This window comes from Colius striatus, chromosome 2 (assembly GCF_028858725.1).
Source record: "Colius striatus isolate bColStr4 chromosome 2, bColStr4.1.hap1, whole genome shotgun sequence".
In the NCBI taxonomy this organism is placed as follows: Eukaryota; Metazoa; Chordata; class Aves; order Coliiformes; family Coliidae; genus Colius; species Colius striatus.
Window position 1 is genome coordinate 87,421,866 of NC_084760.1, and position 9,384 is coordinate 87,431,249.

Genomic DNA, 9,384 nt, shown 5'->3' on the forward strand with positions numbered 1-9,384 from the left:
CCAAGCCAGAGGGCCTCAGAGTTGAGGAAAGCACATAGACTGGTGATATCACTCAAGAACATGGGAAAACTAGGTATGTGTGTAAAGTCAACCGAGCCCCTGCTAAAAAGCGTTCATACGTTAGGGCCCAAATTCTGACACCTTGGTATTTATGCCATTCTACATGGCCAGAGGACAGTGACATTTCAAACCATGTATGTCTATACAGTATGTGCATAAACCAGACCAGCTAAAAATTAGTTGAAAGATGTCCAGTGCAGTCTAAATTAAAATGTATGAGGAAGGTCGATTTTTTTTTTAATGTTTAGTTTATTATTAGATCAAATAACACGACCGGACTAACAAAGAGATTAGAAGCATTTTCTGCTCTAAATATTTATGAAGGAGTATGTGTCTGTCCCGAGCTTCAACTCTGGCCCGGCATACTGCCCAGTTTGCAGAGGTTTATAACATTCTGGGTATGCTCTGCTCAACCTGGAATTGTTGAATTTTAGTTAAAAGTCACCACACATGCATGAAGACCTTTATTTTTTTTTCCCCATTTCAACTTATTTCAAAAGTCGCCAACTCTGACTAACACAGAACAAACCCCATCTTGAAAACACTTAGGTACCAGGCAAATGAATTGTTATCTTTTCAATGCAGTGAATTCCTGGGAAATTCTTGCCATGAATCAGAGGCACTGAAGACTGGGAATACCTTCAGGAGCATTTCTTTGCAGATGTATGAGCCTCACAATGGAAAAATCATTCATCTCTCCAATACCTTATTTAGCAACTGAAACCAAGGATTCTTGTACTGATATGACTTACCTGAGCAGTCAGCACTCAAATCATCAGTTGCTTAGTAGCAGTACTCTGGTGACATAGATGGAGTAAAGCTTCATTCAGCAGTGCGTTTTCCAGGACCCGTTGTGACAATCAAGTTTCACCATACTGTAATTTGTAGTGCTGCCTGTTTGGGATTGCTGTGTTTCATGATTTATCAGCTGCTGGTCTGATTCATCTGAGCAGATTCCTAAAATCACAGCTTCAGCCCCTGTGACGTTAGTTGCAGAGCCTTCATATTTCAGTGTCACAGTCATAGACTTCTGACACTAGCACTGACTTCAATCGGTAGCAATCATGCTGCTGTCTGGGTCCAACCACAAGCAAATAATCTGGCATCCTGGGATGCAGGATTGGACTAGATGATCTCTAAATGTCCCTTCCAACCCCTACCATTCTATGATTCTATGATCTCAATCACTGACAAAAATAAAATACAATATAATAGGGTTATATTGGGCCTGCTGTTTTTTGGCTAAGTTGAAGTGTGTCAATGAATATAATGGGGCTCAGAGAGGAACTGTAACCTTTTTCACATAGGCTTAAAACCTTGCTTAGAAGAGTGCCACTTTCAGAGCTATTTGTCATATTTTTGTAGTGCTTGTTTTCCCTCAACAAAGCAGTTTTTCATTCACTGGGAAGGTCTTCTTCCTGCTGTTTACTTCAATCCAGTCAGCCCACCCACACAGAAGTGTGCTATGAGCAAAGAAGAGAAAGTTCATTCAGTCTTTAGCAGCAGTCCTCAGCCGTTTCATAGCATTCTGCAACAGTAAAAGAGGACTTGTACTTTTGGGTACAGTACTGGGATATTGCATTCCGGGGCATAGCTGGATGAAGAACATGGTATATAGGTCTTTCTCAGGAAAACCTGTAAGATAGGACTGTTGCAGAAGAGGGTTGTACTTCATCAAGGACTTTTGTCTTGGATAAAGATACCATCATGTTATTGCAAAGATGGCTCTTGCTAAATGGCTTTTCTCCTGTCACCTCTGCTATCAAAACCTAGCCACCCAAACCCACTACAGTCTTGTACAGGTTCCCAAGTGACAGGCCTATTACTGTGTTTGAGGAGGCTCTGATATTAGGGGTTTTTACTCTCCCTTCTTTTAGAAAATGACAGTTGCTGAGATTTACTAAAACCTAGAAATCCTGAAGCTGTGGGAAACAATATGATAAGTTGCTATGATGCCAGGAGTGGAAAAAGATTGCTTAAAGTTAGTATTAACTAGAGTAAAGGAAGAAATTTAAGAAAAGAAAATTAAGCAGAAGCAGTGACTACAAAGATTTGTATCATGGCCAAATATTTATTGTGGATGAGTCCCCATGCAAAATGTTTCCAAAGGCCCTGGGAAAGCAATAGAAAATGTTTGCTTCACTGTAGGGAGGTGGAACGAGTTACCTGCTAGGAGTGCTAAACCCCTAACCTTAAAGGCACTAGGAAGTAAAAACCTAGAACCGTTTCTTCTTTGCTGCATGAACTGTCCACTCAGTGCAGTCAGCTTTAACTGCAAATCCCTTCTGACATACAGTCACCAGTGAAGAGAGGCTGGATGTAGACTGACCCTTGTGTACTTCAGAGCATCCTTAACTCTCTTGCCATGAGTGTAGTTAGCTATAGCCTTCGCAAGTACTTATATTTGTGGAGGCTACCCAGAGCACAGTAACCAAAGAACTTTCCAGCCGTGACATATCCCCTTCTCTCTGAGACATCCTGTAAGGTGGGGGTTCAGAGCACACGCTGCAGGAGCTGGCAGAAACACTGATGATTTTACCTCTGTGCATCAGAGGCAAGCAGCACCAGAAAATCTGATACACAGTTTTTAAGCTGTAGTTGCTTCCTCCTTGCCTGTCTGTCAGCCATTTATAAAGAGTTATTTAACAGAAGTGTAGTGGCCTGTTTAATTGCTGATTACCTTAACCGAGCAACTTAACTGAGCAAACATTAGTTCTGTATTTTTTAGCGCTGTGAGTGAAAATGATGAAGTGTCATGAAATATTCAGCCAAAAAACAGATGTAGAAAGGCAAGCTGAGCAGCAAAAATTACAACACAGATGGCCATGATAAATTAATTGAAGACACTAGGCTGCAGAGGGGGAGATGCAAAAAATGACATGGAGCCTATAAGTAGACAGATGTCAAAAATATCTATGATTATGTGCTTAATTGCACTCTCTATGATTGCTTGATTCCTAACGTACACTATTTACAAACAATAATCTCCAAAGGACACTATCAAGGTTGTCAGCTTTTAAAATGACCACATCTCAAAAGCTGACTCAGTCCATAATGTCACTTTTACAGGGGTAATAAATTTTTAAGCTTTAATTTTCATTATGTTATGAAAATTCCTTTCATACTTGAGATGTAACTCCTTTCACACTGTATTTGAAGGGTGTTTGCCTGAGTCTTACCCATATCTGTGTTATCTTACACCAAAGCAAATGGAACTGACAGCAATTGACAGATTTTCATTAGTAGAACAGGAGTTTTGCCATTAAATTCAACAGGACCAAGATTTTGCACATACTCTGAGTTTGTTCCAGAGTCTACTGAAATTGATGCTGGGATTTGAGCTCATTTAGAAGGGAAGTAAAAAAAAAAGGAGGAAAGGGCGGGAGGGGAGAATGATAATGCTGTATTTTCTTTTAATACAAATACAGAGCATGTAGAAAATGTGATTATTGCTCCCTACAGTGTACAACCTAATTATATAACTGATACTTTATGGAATATATTGTGTGAGAAATGCAAACTTGATCAGATGCATTTCCTGCGGGAGAGATGCTCATTGGATGTCCTGATTGGATGCATCCAATTGTGCTGAGGGAGCTGGCTGAGGTTGCTAAGCCTCTCTACATCATTTTTGAACAATCATGGAGGACAGGTGAAGTGTCTGAGGACTGGAGAAAGGCCAGTGTCACTCCAGTCTTCAAAATGGGCAGGAAGGATGACCCAGGAAACTACAGGCTGGTCAGCCTCACCTCCATCCCTGGAAAGGTGATGCAACAACTCATCCTGAATGTTATCACTAAACATATGAAGGAAAAGATGGTTATCAGGGGGAGTCAACATGGATTCACCAATCGTGTTTGACCAACCTGATATCCTTCTATGAGTGCATAACTGGCTGGCTAAATGAGGGGAGAGCAACGGATGTCATCTACCTTGACTTCAGCAAGGCTTTTGACACTGTCTCCCATAATATCCTCATCAGAAAGCTCAAGCAGCGTGGCTTGGATGAGTGGACAGTGAGGTGGATCGGGAACAAGCTGAATGACAGAGCCCAGAAAGTGGTGATCAACAGGGATCGGTTCTGGGAGTCCAGTTCTGGACTCCTGAGCTCAAGAGGGACAGGGACTTCTGGAGAGAGTCTAGCACAAGGCTACCAAGATGATCAGGGCACTGGAGCATCTTCCTTATGAGGAAAGACTGCGGGATCTGGGGCTGTTCAGCCTGGAGGAGACTGAGGGAGGATCTCATTAATATTTACAAATATCTAAATGGTGGGTGTTGGGAGGTTGGGACATCCCTTTTTTCAATGGTATCTAGCAACAGGACAAGGGATAATGAGATGAAGCTGGAACACAAATAGTTCCATTTAAACATAAGAAAAGAACTATTTTACTGTGAGGACGAGGGAGCCCTGGCACAGGCTGCCCAGGGAGGGTGTGGAGTCTCCTTCCTTGGAGGTCTTCAAGACCCACCTGGACATGTTCCTGTCCATCTAGGTGAACCTGCTTCTGCAGGGGGTTGGGCTAGATGATCTCTAAAAGTCCCTTCCAATCCCTACCATTCTATGATTCTATGAGACCAATAGGAAGAAAGAAGACAAAGATACCTAAGGAAACTGCTTTGGGGGTTCAGGACCAGAGGACACAACAGCAGGAAGATCCTCTGGAGGCAAGAACTGAAAATTCAAAAAAGTCCCAGTGGAATCACACTGTGTAGTGCCCCTAAAGATAGTTATGCCAACTCTTTCCACTCTGAGGCAGAGAGAGCTCTGGAGCGTGCCTGTATCCTTGATGGGTCTAACACATGCTTCTTTTAAACACCAGAAAAGATTCAGGGCACAAAGTCTCCCTGATACTACATCTAAGACCTTAAAGCCTGCATCCCAGATAGGGAAGTAGGATAACCCCTTTCCCGTTGCCTACAACTGCCTCAGAATAAAATTATTGGATTGGTGATGTTTCAGAGAGAGGAACTGCCCACATTCCCTGTGGTATTGTTTATATCCCTGGGTTCTCTCATGCATTACCCACACAACACATGGAAAAGCAGATATCTAGGTAGATTTCAACCCAGCATTTGGGGTGTCCACCAACCTGCTGAGCACTCGAACACTGGCCATAAGTATCAAATGCCTTTTGGCACAGCTCGAAACAAAAACTGGCATACTGCAGCCCTCACATTGGCTCAGCTCAGGGGAGGTCTTTCCCTTCAGGGAGGCTGTTCCCCCGTTCCCTGTACTTTCTCACTTGAGCCTGTGGATGGAGGAGTCTGCTGCCACAGAAGCTGCAAGAGTCCCTCCAGCTCAGCTAGGCTGGGAAATGTGGGGGGCAGTCACAGCAATTTACCTGTTCCTGCACACGGATTTTGGACAGACTGAACAAGTGTGCTGCCTCTGCTGCCTTCTGGCTTCTTATTTAAAGCTTGGAGAGCCTGAGTTTTGCAGGGTTGAGGGGAGATTTTAGTCACTGCTTGTGGGTCATAAGCAAGCCACTAAAGTAGGATTGCAAGCAGAGGGTGGGGAATTGGGGAACCGGAGGACACCAGCACGGGTTTGTTTTTTTTAAAATCTTGTCAAACTTTTTCTTTTTAAAATGTAAGTTCATAAGGTGAATCTTGAGATAAATGTCTTGAACATAATTCCTTCAGTTAAACACCCATTTTCCAAAAGATATGTAGCATTACCCACCCACAGACCTGTATTTCTTTCAGTGTGGGAGGTCAACATTTGAAACTCTAATCCCACAAACGCTGAGATTTATTCTAATTCTAGAGCCTGTGGGTTTTGGTGATTTTTTTTTTCAAAAATTCATTTAAATTCAACCGAACCATTGCTCTTTCCTTGTGGTCAGCCCCAGGCCACCCCAGTCATCCATTACCCAGCATTACACTGAGGCTATCAGCAGCAAAAACCAGCACGTTCTGCAGGGGACCTTCACTGGGGAAGGTGTTAAATGCGGTGATTTAGTAATAGCACATGTTTTCAGTCTCTTAAGCAGATGATGATCTATGGAAGCAGCTGCATCTAGTAAATTATATTCACAACACACAGAGAGTCAGTTCAATCAGCCCTGAGCCTCTGTGCCTACCAGGGAGTTGCGATATCTCACTGCAGCCAGCTGGAAGGTAAAACTATACCCGCGGCACGAGGCAGCAAACGCAACAGAACGTGGAGAGGCTGTTGGGCAGCAGCTATCAAGAAATTATACTTGAAATAACTCAGGCTCAGCCTAGATGAGATTTTCTAATGTGATGCTTATCTGCTACTCCACCCTTCTGTATGACAGAGATCTTTTGGAGCCTGCCAGTAAAATGTTCTACACCATAACTCAAAATACTAATTATTTGACAAGGTAGTGCTCATTTGTTATCGATGCAGCTGCTGGTTCTCTGCTGTGATTCTAAATGGTTAAGCAAGCTGTGTACTAGGAGATGTAATCTGCTGTAATATGTTGTGGCCTGATGCATGCACCTAGATTGGAGTGTTACTTAAGCTTTAATCCTCGAGAAATCAGTGATTACCCACAGGAGACAAATGGAGGGCTGTTTATAGCATATAGTTGCTAGACGACAGTGCATCGTTTAAAATCTATTTGGCCAAAGATTAACTGCATTTCAGAGGCTTACAACTTTTCCAAAAACCTGTTTATGGAAAACAAAGTTTAAAACATCTAGATTTTTTTTTAAAAGAAGAAAAAAAGAAAAGAGAGAGTAACCCAATTGCTACTTGCCATTTGCAGTGACACAGGGAAACGGTGAGCGTGGTGCAGAATGTAGAGGAAGGGGCTCCTAGGGCTTAGTCTGCAGAGAAGAATTGAAGGAGCAGCATGGTGGGAACTATGCACAGGTCTCTACCACTCCTCTGCATATTTAAGCTATGCATTTCCCCAGCATTTTTATAGTAGCACCAGGCAGCTGCTTCAAAGTCTTCCATTCACTGGCTCCCCTAGAGAGTAAAACTAAAAATAGTAAAAAATGACAGGAAGCGTACCATAAACCCATCTCTTTTTCCCTTTTTCTCTCCTGTGAGTGTTACAGCAACTACCTTTGTTCTTTCTGGCAAAGGGGGACAGGTAAATGGTGTGGAGTTGGGCTGTGTTTATCAAGATCTATTTAGAAATGCTCAAATACAAACTGCATTGCTAATGTCTAACTTAACTAATATTTCTTTATTTACTGTGATGCTGTCACACTTAGTTTTGCCTCTTCTTGTACTTTTTTGTTGTCTCTTTGACCACATTGGTTTTCCCCTCTTCCCAATACAGAAAACGAAGCAAGGAAAGAATATGGGGGACAGGAGAGAGGGTCCTGTGTGTGGAAGACGCAGAGGGACAAGAAATCCAACAGAGGCTCAGAAGGGCAAGATCTTCCCTAGTCTAACCTTCAGATTTTGCTTTTGTGTTTTAACAAGTTCCTGGATTATATAGTCTTTACAAGATATGGTCTCTGTGTTGCTTGGCAACTTTCTGAAATAATCTTGGGGTTTTTTTTTTGCAGAAAGGGAGCTGTTGAAAGTGTACATGAGTGTTTGAAAACCCAATCCTCTTAAATTATTTTCTGAAAGCCTGGTCAGTGCTCTTTTGTCTCTTCTTAACATATGGCAACAAGACTGTCACTTTCCTTTTTCTTTTTGTAAAGCCCATGTAAGACCTTACAGACACATGGTGGCTGAAATGTCCTCTTGTGACCTCTTCTTTCTCATGGAGAAATTCAATAGGATTGCACAACTGTCCCCCAGTTCAAGCAGAATAAAAATCCTGTCCCTCCAGGCCTTGTTCTTGCTGCCCACTGACATTTGGGGACTATTTGCAGGGTGAAAGCACATTCCCTCAAAAGAAGATTTAAGGGTAAGTTCTGCTTTGCTGCCAGGTGAAGACAGAGTCAGCTCCAAACCTAGCAGTGAAGAAGCAAGGATGGAACAGTGAAGTGAAGCCTCCTGCCAGCAGTGGTGGCCGGTGTCAGTGGCCTCCCTGGGCCCTGCTGCAGCAGTGTGAGCAGTGTCACCTCACCAGCTCCAGATCATTGGCTCACCGAAGCCTGGGGAAGGAGATTGCTGGAGAAGCTGCAAGGCAGATATGACTGATGTTACACAGGCTTGAGCATGCACAGAGCTGCAGGGGCCAGGGACGTCACCTCATCCACTGTCAGCGCTGGGGCAGCGTGAAGCACCAAGTGGCCATCCATGACAGGGCTTCATCTAATCTGCTCTTAAAACAATGAAGGCAGGGACCCTCTGGACTCTTGGCCACTTGCTCTGTTTCACAAGTTTTACAATTAAAACATTTTTCTTCATATCTTAAGTTCTTCTTCACACAAATTAACCTGATTTGTCCTCATCTTATACCAAGCAGAGAGAGAGAACAACTGCTACAGTAGCGTTCCTGTGACCTGTATTTATCTCATGACCTGCTGTGATCCCTGGGTCTTATTTTGCAGTACCTCTGCCACTTGTGTAGCTGTACATTCCTAAAGATACCATTTCACTTTCATCATTACTCAGTTTCATTCTGGACCATTTTCCCTGTTATTAGTCCACCTAATTTTTAACTCAGGCCCTCACTCTGGGTGCTTTCAGCCATTTCTGGCAAGAAGCTCATTGCAAAATGATATAAATATATTCACTAATATTCACTGATACAACTATCCAGAACAGCCAGGTTCATAGCACATCCCTGTGAGAATTTATTTGAAATTACCTCCTACACTGAGATAAAGGAACCAGAGAGAGCTCTGAGAGTGGTTTTTCAACCAACACTTCTTTGTTATGATACTGCATCTACACCAGTGTCCCTAGTGCATCATTAGCTTTTAAACTGTTGCACAGAAGCCTGTGCAGCCGAAAGCAGGATTTGGCCTGCATATTACTAAGATTTGCTGTTCTGATCCATGCTGTTTCAACAGCCATCAAGATGAAGATTATCTATTCTTAGCTTAGGAAATGGCACTAATGCACAACATTGCAAGAAAGGCAGAGAAATATGTTCCCCCAAGCACTGTCTTCTTGTGAGACAAAGGCAGTCAGGGCCATCCATAACTCCCAGGCCACCCACTTAGACACACAAAGCCTCTGAAGTACATGACACACATCCTCCCAAGTTGAAGCCGTAACTTGTTCACAAATTCAGAGGCAGATTTGATCCTGGATTATCTGAGTGAACTTGAAGGGACAAAATGGGAATCAACACTGACTTCACTGAAGATTCCCTCCCCATAGATGAGCCAGGAAAATCGCAGCTACTGTACCAGAGCATTTTGTTTGTTTTCTATCATTAGTTTCTCAGGAAGAAAGTTTAGAATGCACTGGTTCTGGTTTTGTGAGGTACCAAG